The sequence below is a fragment of the Lepidochelys olivacea genome, assembly GCF_965140295.1.
Source record: "Lepidochelys olivacea isolate rLepOli2 genome assembly, chromosome: 13".
NCBI lineage: Eukaryota > Metazoa > Chordata > Testudines > Cheloniidae > Lepidochelys > Lepidochelys olivacea.
In genome coordinates, this window is record NC_140423.1 from 11,078,620 (window position 1) to 11,091,629 (window position 13,010).

At 38.8% G+C, this 13,010-nt stretch overlaps 1 protein-coding gene across 2 annotated transcripts in view; it reads right to left on the reverse strand.

Moving 5' to 3' along the window:
- GNAS (GNAS complex locus) overlaps positions 1-13,010 on the reverse strand; it is a 259,849-nt gene that overhangs the window by 15,606 nt on the left and 231,233 nt on the right. The window lies entirely within an intron of this gene.

Genomic DNA, 13,010 nt, shown 5'->3' on the forward strand with positions numbered 1-13,010 from the left:
TAAGTACAACTTTTGAGTACACTTCACCTAAAAGATAGGCTATCAGGCATTTGGGTCGTCCCCACCCCCGTCTTACATTTCATACATACAAAAAATGCTGAGGTGATGTAAATTATTTAACATACATATGGCACTGTGTCTGCAAGAGCAATATAAAAAGAATTGCATTGGCTACCGCTAACCAGCAGAGGGCCAGGAACACAAATTTAATCAACTTTTCTGATAATCTCATTGCAATTTTCAGGAAAACAATTTAATTGTTAAGAAACACACATGTAGTTTTATTTTTACAAACCGTGTGGACAAATAGCAATATCTAAACATTAACATAACTTGTGCTATGATACTCTGCTATTCCCAACATTAGAACATTAGGCAAAATATTTCTTTCATTGCATTTAGTTATTACAAAAATAAGACATGAACACTGTTTTGAAATCAAACTTTACTACTTTATTTCAAAAGAATGGGTGAAATCCCTGCACCAATTATGTCACTAATGAAGTTCAGAGTAAGGTAGGACTGATCTGTCCTTTGATTGTTTGCAGAAGTGTTTCTAGTTTACTTACCAGAGTAGGCAACGGAAGATTAATTAGCCATAACAAGATATGTATTACTCAAATTGATTAATACAACTAAAGAAGATATCAAGGCTAATGTGGTCTTTAAAATGCCTTTAGCAGTAATCCTTCCGTTCTGATTTCCTTTCATTTTAACCGGAAGGAAAAATCCCAGGATGCCGCTTTATTAATTAATTGTTTCACAGCAGTTGCAAAATACTCACACATTTATCAAGAAAATGCCTTAATATATATGCTTTATACCCCACTAGTACAAAGACAAACAATGGATGAAGAGAACAGGCTCTAGTGTATGTTGACACCAATGCAACTCAACTATATGAAAGTTCTTCCCTCTCAGCCCACCTTTCATAGATTCTCAATATTTCTGCCTACAGCAATATCCAGATTTTATACTACAAACTTATCCACATCACACCTGTCATACCAAGTAGGTATCCAAGCGACACAACACTTTTACAGTCTCCATATTCATATTACTGAGAGGCCTGAAAATACCTCTGCAGTTAGCTTTTTTGGTAATTTACTACAATCTAGAAGCACCGTATTTTTGAAAGATGCCACATTGAAATTCCTTCTGACCAAACCCCTCTGTCCATAGAACAGCAATAGCACAAGTAGTGGAAATACAAGTTTTGCCCTCCTGTTCCTACAGACTCTTTGAACAATGCTCAACCCTCACCTGGTTGACCTTCTCTAGGGTCAAGAAAGCATCTCAGTCTCCATGCTTATTTATTCACTGGTCACTCTGCTAAGACTACAGATAGGGGCAATTAGCACCAACTCTACCACGGGCTCTGTGAAGCAGACGTTGTGCACTGGGAACTAGACAAAAATGATCAATTCCTCCCACAGGCCAGTGAAGAGTCACCAGCAATAAATTTGGTCACTACATACCCATATCAGACTTTTACACATTTCCAGGTTTGCAAGTTTAGAAACATTTGGCTATATCCTAGGAAGCAGTAGTAGCATTATTTAAAAAAATTTACACCTAAAAAGCAGCTCCTATTGACAACGTTTTCACAGCGGTACTGCTGAAGACTGAGGTAGACCTAAAGGCATGAAAACAGAGCAGTGTAGGGAAACTTGTACGCCACTGCTCATACCCGATTTGTTCTCAAACCTTCCAGGGTACTAATCAAATAGTATGTGATGTTTAGAGTAAAAAACAAACACCATTTCAAAAAAATTAAAAATCAGGGTGTTCAGGGTAAGACTATCTATGGATTCAGACGAGACAAACGGTTCAACAGGTAATAAAGGCATTCTGCTTTTAAAACTGCAGTCTCAGGAACATGTGGTGACAATGTATATTTCATAAGCAGGAGAATATTTGATGCAGGAATTCTTGCTATGCTATGAACGCTGTTATATTAATCACCCATGCGACTTTGAAACATCCCAGTCTTTCCACACAATATATATCTCAGTGTAACATTTTACAACACGCTTCCACAAACTCTCTTTTTCACTTTCATAAGAACGCAAGGGGTTTTGGAAACTCTGACAATTAGAAAACAACGAGAGATTTCTAAAACCTGGAACTGAAAGTACAGACCTCTTACTGTTGTTTATGCAGACTATTTTTAGACCTATGATTTCCTTGAAAAACACCAGCCACATAGGAGAAGCAGTAATGTACGGGAGATGAATTCCAACGGCTACATCCATGCCAGGTAAAATAAGTTTGAATGTAATAAATATTTCTTTCCCCACAAAAATAAATTGCAGCATTCAATGAAGTTTGATATTCAAAACAATACTACTTTAGAGGAAAGTATTGTGTGACAGTTACCAAAAAGCCTACAATCATCCTTCCAGCAGCATTTTTGAAGAGAGCAATGTAAGTGTTAAATACAGAGCTCTCCTTTCCGTGCATATTCCACTTCATGAAAAGTGTTTGAGAGACCTCAATTCCCAAAACACACACAAGAAAATCATACTGATTCATAGATGTATGATACATATTTGTAGGGACACCTCTTGAACTGACTGAAGCTGCCTATCTGCAAAATTAACGTGATATTTGCAATGAGAAAAAGACAAGAAGAAAACCAGAACGGCAGTGGAAAAGCTATCATCTCTCCTGTTGTAACTAAAATGAGGGTGTGTTGGAGGGGGTGGAAGTGAAGAGACCTCAGGAAAGCTCACAGTACAAGACCTGGAGAATACCCAGTTACTACAAATCAAGACTGTTTTCTTTCTGAGTATGCAATTTACCCAGTAAAAGAGATTATGCCCAATGGGAGTGGAACACTTACAACTTTGGCTTCATTTTAACATGCAAAATCAGTGAGTAATTAAAAATACATACAAATTTATTGTAATCACTATTTTTTTTTTCTTTCTGAAGTTCCTTTCATGATCTGTCCAAAATGTGAAGTTTGGAGTGAGGACATTTCAGTGCCAGTCTGCATTCACTACTAGGGTAGACAGGTACAATTCCACTGATTCCAGAGGAGATGTGCCCATTTATGTCAGCAGAAAATTTAGCTCTGAAAATGTATGTAAACAGATTTCATATATGGGACTTCAGGCTGGAGACAGAAAATGAAGGGATGACACACATCTTCCAATTTACTGGAGAACACAATCTGCTGTGGAAGAGAAGTTGGAAAGTAATTTGTTACGGGCTCTGGGATGTTTAGAGGGACAGAGAAAGGTAGCTGTGATGAAATAAACAGCAAAACAGTTGCTGTGTTTCAGAAACAAAGGAGCCAAAATCCATCAAGCTAGATCTTGTATCAATAACAATTTCTGCTTCAAACTACAAAAACAAACACTGACACAAAAAACCAACCCCCAAAACTACACTGCCTTTTTCCATGCTGCTTTCGTTGAGACTAGAGGAAGAAGTTATTTTCCAGCAAGCAACCCTGCCATTCAGCCAGCAGTCATTCCCACTTCTCACTGGGGGCCTGAACCTGCCTTGGACCAAGTTGCAGGACCGGGTCCTTGCTCTGCAAAATGTTATCTCTTTGGCACAAAATATTCTCTCTTTATCTACACTATTAAAAAAAGTGCTAAGAAGCAGGGTGGGAGGTGTTAAATGATTTTAGTTAATTTGCAGCTAGCAAAACAAACCAACTGATTTCAACAGAAGCAGGAGCAGAGCTCTAGTACAGCATCAGACTTCTGTCTTGGATATTGAAATTCATTGTATTAAAACTTAAGGGTAAACTAAGATGATCTGAAACAAAAGCAGGATTTTTCGTCAGACCTCCTCACCTAAGGGAAGGGAAAGGATACCCAAAATGTAGGCGATAAGAGCCATTGTGAACCATCAAATTCCCTTCCACTTTTTAGGAACTGCATTTATTAAACAAATCTCAGACAGAAAGCTGGCACAAAGGTTCCTTTTTTGCCCTTCTTGCCACAGTGTAGGGGGACACAGTAAGTAACTGAATCATTCACTCCAAAGACTGTTCCAAATTTTAATAAACCTGCCATTCCCCAAGCAAGATAAGATTTCCAGATAAAAGGATCTACTTATTTCCATTCTCTCTTCAGCAGTTCTGGAGTTTAAGAATTATCTGTTCAGAAATCTTTTCTGCTACTACTGTGTGTTCACATTTGGGGGTCTAGTTTAGCAAATGAAAATGGAGAGCTATTAGCATAATATTACCAAGGCTCCAGTCCCAATGAGGGAAGTTCCCCTTATTTTCCCCTTCAGAAAGATTTGTAACTTGAAATTTTAGTCTTTGAAATCTGATGAGGTGGTTGATAGACAAGCAAAAAATCTAAATCTCAGTCTAAAACAGGCTTTTGTTCTAATCAAGGAGAATATAGCAAAGGTCTCCTTCAACAGATCACACATCTATTTTCAGAGAGGCAAGTTTTATTCCTATCAGATACTGTTTTTTGTAAAACCATCACCTGAGTTTACAAGCAAAATGAAACCAACACTGACTTTTCTTCCTAGACCCCCTTCTCTGACACATTAACACCCCACAAGGTACCACTGCACATGATATATTTCAAAATATTTCAGGCTGAATTTTAAACAAAAACATTTATTTGAAACCTGTTTCTTAGCAGTATTAGCACTTCTGAGTTGTAAAGCTCCTTCCATTTGATTCTCAAAAAACTTTACAGATATCAAATCAGGCTCACAATGCCTGCCTCCCCACCCCAAGGGAAATATCAGTCACCCTGTTTTAAAGATGGGGAAATCAAGACACGAAGTAAAAGAGCTCCCCAAGGTCATACATCAAGCCAACAAGAACAGATTCCAGGTCTCCTCTCAGTCTTGTGCGTTTATTACTACATTATTATCTGAACTAATCACAGTCCTATTTGTCGTGGTTAGGGGCACCTCCGAGGGAGTAGTCACAGTTCAGTTTCTGAAAATGAAACCATTAGTTGTTTACTGATTTTACCAATGAAGGGCCTGATTCAGCAGACATTACCTATGCAAACTCCCATCAAAATCAATGGCAGTTTTGCCTCATCAAGCACAGCAAAATTAGGTTCTAGTGTCATTTAAGAGCGAGAAAATAAACTGTAAATTCAGGGCAACACTAATATTATTTGTAAGTAACTTGTGCCTTTCTTGCTCCAGAAAGATCATCACCTTTACCTTACTTTGAATTTTCTGCCTTTTGTCTCTTTACCATAATTTTAATGTTATTTAAGTGTAGCTTTTTAAAAGGCAAAAGATCTAAATATCTGAGAATTGAAATTCTTTTCTCAAAGACTTTGTCTATTTTGCAGCTATGGAGTTCCAAGTTACTGTATAATTATATAATATTTTCCTTAAAGGGACATTAAGGCTGAGAAGTCCAAAATTTTATGTACTGTAACTTGAAAGTAGATTCCCCTTCCCCTTTCCCCCTCTCCAAACACATCCAGAAGAGTTTCCCAACCCCTGAAAAACAAGGACTGCAACACTGCTAAAATCCCAGCTTCTCACCCAGTCAATATGCTGACAACAAATCCAGGGCACCAGGTTTATTTGCAGCTGCAAGCATGCACACGTCGGCTGTCCCTCCGTTTTGCCTATCCTTTCTACTCTTGGGAGCAAGCAGGATTTTGAAAAATACAAGAATTCTACTCTTTAAATTGGTGGAAGAGGTTTCCTGCATATTTCTAGTACCATACCTACTAAGAGAAACAGAGAAGGCAGGGACAGTAGAGGATTGGTGGGATATGGAGGCAAACAAAAACGAAGCTGCTGGCATAATGTTAGATCTGCTAATCTTTATGGTGTCTCTGCAATCATGCATAGTATATAAATACAAACCTGTCATGCAGTTATGATACATATTTCCTCAACATTTAGTAAAAATCCAAAGAGGAAATACTAACACTAGATTAAAAAAAAAAAAAAGCATAGGTTATTTAAAGTGAAATTTTCAAACGTTCACTAAGATGGGTCATGCAGACATATTAAAATTCTTACAGATCTTTAAAAAACTTTCATATAGACACAGTAATATTTAGAAAACTTAGAATGAAGGGTAAAGAATCCCACCAAAATCTTAGTTTTATGGGTCTATTAAAATACTTGTAAAACTGCGTTTAACACCACAAACAGAATTGCTTTCAAATCAGAGACACCCAAGAAAGCATGTAATGAATCTTGTACTTGTATAATAATGAGATGAGAATTGCAGTTAAAAAGAAAAAAAAGTGTTACTGGGATGAGATTTTACATCCAAGTTCTCAGACCCATTAGGGCACGTTTAAAAACAGAGATTTATAATGGAAAGGAGCTTTCCTACAACAGTGCAAGTAATGAAGCTGCAATAAACCAAAAGACACAACTATTAGTAAAAATATCCCCACTAAGCTAGAAATATATTTCTTTATATTTCCAGTTTTGAGTCAATTATTTATTAGGATGATCCTCGTTTAAATGTACATTTTAAAGAATCATGCACAGGTCAGAACACTTTTAAGTTTCCAAACTTTAGAATTTATTAGAGAGAGAGAGAGAGAGAGAGAGAGAGAGAGAGAGAGTGAGTGTGTGTGTGTATTACATCAAAGTGGTTTTGAGAGAAGAATCAGCTTTAATTTCAGAATAACCTCAGAGCATTCCAGCCACTTGGAGGCGGAGGGGCACCACTGGTCTAATTTTGAAGCAAATAATGAGAAAGCTGAAAAGTATGACTCCATATATTTGGAATCATCTTGTGGTAATCAAGGTTACAGTTCCTTATATGGTGTGGAGAGCACAAAGCACACACAAAAAATTTAATATTAAAACTACTGGATATGAAGAACTACAAAACTACAACCACTGTAAATTAAACCATTACTTTTGTGTTGCCACCAAAAAAACCCAGAACAACCCACCCTTCCTTAAAAACAAAAATGCAGCTTGGTTACGTGTATTGCTTCCTAAACTGCATAATTAAAAGCGTAACCCACAAGAGGCCACAGGACCGAAAATGCATTTTGTTTCACTGCAGGCAATACAAAGTAGAAAATGCATGCTTTTCAAAAACTTCCAAGAAAAGAACAAACGGGGAAAAAGTAGGAGAAACGGAAAGTGTATTTAAAGAAACTGTGGATGTTTTTTTCTCTCTGCCTGTCTAAAGTTAGTCTGGCTTAGAGGATGCACTCACTTTCCCAATCAGTTTTACATTACAGCACAAGTCCAGAAATAGCTCCCAGCCGCCTTGGCCTCTAGCACGGTTGTCATGACAATGGAACCACAGTTCTATAAATAGATCATCAGCACCAAATCTTGTGAGACACATCTGGAATGCGGCCAGCCTAGCCCCAGCTTGACAAATAAAAAGAGGCAGAGGCTGTTTGAGAAACTGAAAAGGCACAATGCATCTCTCAACTCATACACAGAGACAACCAGAGTGAGGCAGAGAAACAACTCTGATTGCTTTTTAATCCAGGGTTGAATTTATGGTAGGTTTACAAAAAAAAGTTACATCACTAACATGAAAGCTTCAGTTTTCCATCCCCCTCCCCCTCCCCCCCGCCCCCCCATCTGTGGCAAACCATGCCACTTTAAAGACTAACAGTACAATCACTTGCCTGTGAGGCCTTTTTTAAAAAAGATTTTTGTATATTTTCTTTAAGGTTTTGGCCTGAATTCAGTAAGTTTCTGTTCTTACAATAACTAGATGAGAGACAGGCAGACATCATGGGTCTGATGGGAAAAGGGCTTAAGCAAGTATCTCCAAGTCAAGTCACCGGGAATTACAGGTGCTCAGCACCTTTCAGGATCATGTATTTTGAAAGCTTACTCATAATACTTTGACACCTCCTAAGTTGCAGCACTCTAGCTATTCTTGTTCTAGTTCTTGCAGGCAAATCCCACTTTGTCCCAAACGGCATGGAGATTTCTGAAGGACAAATAATATAACAGAGACTAGACTAAGATCACAAATTAGTTTTACTTGCAACTCAATTCAATCTGAACTCTTGAATTCAGAGGTGAAAGGCAAAACCTTTAAGTCACTGCAGAACTTCGTTCATTTCCCTATGCCCCTATTCGATGATGGCTGCCTTTAAAACACCCATTTTCTTTCATTTTCATGGAAGAGAGAATTTTCTATTTTTAGCACACAGCCTTGATCAATCCATTCAATTATGTCCAAATTATCTATATGGGCACAGATTTGTGTCAAAAATGTTAGCTGGTTTAGCTGACAGCAAACATTTGTACCATCATGAGATTCAGCTACCAGCTGATATATCAACAGTCTAGGAATAAGCCTTATGAAGTTATATATAATAAATGATTTCACGGATATCAGAAATAGTAGCCATTGTGATGTAAAATAGGCAAGAGAGATTAGATCCGTTAATGAAGTAACCATATTTTATTCTATAATCAAGAAACGAGACAATTCACAAAATATAAAGTCTTAGTAATTCATCAAAAAACAATGGGGACTGCAGACGTAATCAAAGTTGTGCAGCTGTAATAAGCATTTAAACCACGGCAAAATATCTTCCAAATGCCATAAAGACACGAATACAGGCATTCTATGCAAACTGCTCCATCAGCCCACAGGATTCCTTTAGGTCCCTACATGGATATTTTCATTTCTAAAAATTGTAGAGTAAGTTCCATCCAGACTCAAATATATATAAGAGCTTCTCCCCCTCCCCCATTAACCACATATATTTTGTTCGTTTGCCATTTGAACAATGCACATTTCAGAAAAACAGCAGATTTCATAGAAATTCTTTGGAAAGATGTACGTCGTAACATGCATGTTACATATAATTCAGAATTTCCATTCATTTATTCTGAAAAGATACTCCAAAAGCTTGGGATTGGTGTAAGCAACGGAAATCAGTGCCAAGCTTCATCTAGCATGAATCACAAGACACGATAAAGAATAAAGAAACATTTTTCAATGTTTTACTAATTCGGAGTGGAATCTTCTTCAGTCACAGAATGCCTAAGTTTTCTGGCTTTGTGTGGGTGAAGCACGGGAGCGAGAGTGATTGATGACAGAGAAATTAGCTCTGCAGCAGTGCACCCATGGCTAGTACCTAGAGCTGGGCAGGACATGGTTTTCCTGTCTTGTGAATATTTAAAAATGGTTACCCTCCCAAATCAAGACGAAAAGTCACAATCTAGAAAATGTTAGTGTATCAAAAAGCCCCTCCCCCCCTTTTCAGGTCAATCAAAATGTTGCGTTTTTATTTTGACTGTACTACTTTAACATTTTCAATCTAATTAACTTAAATTTCTGAATGAAAAATCATTTTGAACCAGAAAACTGGATTTTTTTTGGTTTCCAAAATATGAAAATGAAATAATTAGACAATTAAAAACTTTTGTCAACTTTTTTTTTTTTTTTTTTTTTTTTTTGAGTCAGGGGATTTGTAAAAACCAGCCCCGTTTCGTGACATTTTGGTTCCGACAAACTGGCATTTTTGGATGGAAAAAGTATTAGTTAAAAAATCCCAGACTAACTCTATTGCTACCTCCAGCCTACAGTCTCCGAGCAGTCATACCACTTCCAGGCCACTTGTGCATGGTATCAAAGCAACTAGGTGCTTGCTTCCCCCAAATCACTGGCCTGCCCCATTATTGCTCAAGCCATGTCTATACTGCAGCTGCTACAGTAGCACATATATGGTGCTAAAGTAATGCTGGTGTAGCACCACAGCATACACGTTTCCTACTGTGACAGAAGGGATTTTCCAGTCACTGTAGATTATCAGCCTCCCCAAGAGGCAATAGCTAGGTTGATGGAAAAATTCTATGCTAGGGTTAGGTTGAATTAACTACAGTACTAAAGCGTGTGAATTTTGCACACTACATAGCTAGGCAGATCTAAGTCAGGGATCTCAAACTGAAATCACCCTGAGGGCCACATGAGGACAAGTATATTGGCCCGAGGGTCGCATCACTCACACCTTTTCATACGAAGATACAAAAGCCCCCCTCCCTGCTTCCGCTCCACTCCTTCCATGAGGCCCTGCCCCACCTCATTCCACCCCCTCCCTGCCCCTATTCCAACCCCTTCCCCAAATCCCCGCCACGGCTCCACCTCTTCTCCGCTTCCTCCTCTGAGCGCGCTGTGTCCCTGCTCCTCCCACCTGGAAAATCCTAAGCACAGCCAAACAGCTGTTTGGTGGTAGGAAGCGCTGGTAGGTAGGCGGGTGGAGGAGTGGGGACTTGGCGTGCTGGGAGGGTGGAGGTGGAGGGGGCGAGGGGAGCTATGGCGGGCCACAGGAAATAATTGCATGGGCTGGTCGCGTGTTTGAGACCCCTAAGTGCAGACCGTCTCTGCAACATACAGGGGGAGTGGATGCCTCCACGTGCAGCTGTTTTTCCAGTCCTCCATGCTCTCCACTAAACCAGGGCAAATTTAATTCTAGATGTTTATGTCCATTTTCGATGTCTTGGCCCCATGAATGTATTTGATTATCCACCTCCCAAGCCAAACATCCTCCTCATAGCCCCCCAAATAAACAACACAATTAAGGCTTCTCCAATTGCTTCTATCCATACATTTTTAACTTGTAACGAGGCATTTTGGCATTCTCAACTATCAAAATCAACAGAGTGTTTAAAAAACTTACTGCTGTATGCCTGCAAGGCTCACTCTTCCCTGCAAGCCTGCATATGTCAAATAACTTCAGAACAACCCCTCACCCCACCCCAGAAAATTATTTCACCAAACCAGCAGAAAGCTAAAACCAATCCAAGCACACAGGGTGCAGAAATGAAAGGTAACGGTATGAATGAGATCATGGTGTCATGATTCAATTCCTGGGCAAGCCTGAGGCTGGAACACTGTGTGTTAGTGAGCAGTGACAAACATGCAGCAATCCCTGTTAACTAGTTTTTGTTTTTTTAATATAGCTTAATTCATCATATATCCTTTTTTTTTCTTCTTTGCAGCCTAAAGTGTTCACATATCAAACCCCAGGACTTATTCAAGTCTAGAGACCCAAAACACCCCCCCACATCTTTTTTTTTGGCAAACCCTCTTCTCCCTGAATTTTGGGCAGTAGGATAAAAATGGAAACCAGTTCTGATTCATGATCCTTATTCTGACAAAAACATAATCAAAACAGCTTTTCTGGCACAGGTGCATCCAGAATACTATTTCCTTGGACTCAGCATCCCGCATCCCAGTCAGTTATTTAGATGTAGGCCTAAGAGGAACTCAAAGTGCAGTGACCTTATGCAAGTTTTTTCTCCCTTTTTAAAAAGCAATCTTGCTTGGATGGCTCACCTTAGTTTACCTAACTCTATTTACCATGCACTTTGGAATAAAAGGACAAAGCTGAATTAACAAGGTCAAATTACGACTCCCATCCCTTAAACAGGCCACATGTTAATTCGAGGTGGATTGAAAGGCAATGGTATATATTATTCCTAAGTAAGGCTAACTTCAAGAAGTTCACTAAGATGGGAACTAAGTTCAGCTACAGTTTGTGTAAAAGTTGATAGGAATGCTAAGTGCTAATGTTCAAAGCTGTCTCTATAAAATATCTAAGTGATTTCTGCCTTTTTGCTATTTAATGTGATTTTAACTTTGTATAATTCTCAGAAAAAAACTGTTGTCTAGAAGAATGAAATTCTATAGGGATGCCTGGAAGACTCATGACTTTTTCAGTTATTTCACTGAGAAGGCGCATACGCTAAATACTACAATTTGTACTTTTACATGAGTAATTAAAAGCAACAGACTAACAGGTCAGCTTAATGCTGTATGTTAATCAATGATACAGTGAATCTTGCTTTCATGGTCTTTAGCCACCCTCAATACCATCAAGCTAGAAGAATTAGAGCATTTCTACATGGGGACTTAAGACCAATTACCTAAAGGCGTGACGTTAACGTGTGTAACTTAAAGAGCATTAAATCCCCATCTGAATGGTCAACGAGAGCATCTATATGGGATTTCATGCTTTTTAACTAATGTGCATTAACTTCACACCTTTAATTAATTTGTCTTAACTTTCCTGAGTGTCAATGTGTAGACAACCCGGTAGTGATCAAGTCTGGCTGACCATACATGGGTCTGATCATAAACATATCTTTCTGTCTTTTTGCATCCATGTTTCACAAATGTTTTTGTCCCACCTGTCTGCTGGAAGATGCTTATCTGAAAGGGGATAGGTCAGTGGTTCTCAAACTTTTGTACTGGTGACCCCTTTCACATAGCAAGTCTCTGAGTATGACCCCCCTTATAAATTAAAAACACTTTTTAATATATTTAACACCATTATAAATGCTGGAGGCAAAGCGGGGTTTGGGGTGGAAGCTGACAGCTCACGACCCCCCATGTAATAACCTCGCGACCCCCTGAGGGGTCCCAACCCCCAGTTTGAGAACCCCTGGAATAGGTGCTTAAGAACCAAACATTTACTTGTATGGTGTCAGTTAACATGCTTTCTCTCTCCTTACTTCCATAGTTTTATAATGTTGTACAGCTGCAGGATTGTTACCTTTGCTGACTGAGGAATTTGGTGAAATTTGAGACCATATCTCTCCCAGCTGCAATATGGGCTGGCCTTGACAGTATCATTCTGAGTGTAAGGCCACACAGTTATTCATGGACTGAGGATGTGTAGAAGAAAGAAGCAGGACTGTGTCACAGAGATGGTTTACTTTCGCAGAAGTTGGACTGCATGGTGGCTGAGCTGATGGGGAACTATTTTATGGATCTTCAGAGCCAGCTGACAGATCAGTGTGGCTGTTGTAGGCTGTAAGGGCTAGAGTCCATGTAATGCCAAAATAGATGGGGATGTGTCCTCTGGTGAAGTCTTTAGATCTTGTCTACACACAAATTTGTACCAGTAACTAAAGCAGTGTTTTAAAATTGATTTAATTAAACCAGTGAAAATCCCTGTATGGACACACTTAAACTGGCTTAAAATGACTAATATTGATGTATCTAAGGTGGTAAATTACTGATTTAAATTACATTTTAAAAAATCCATTTTAAATCCAATTTAGGAGTGTCCAAACAGGAACTAAATCAA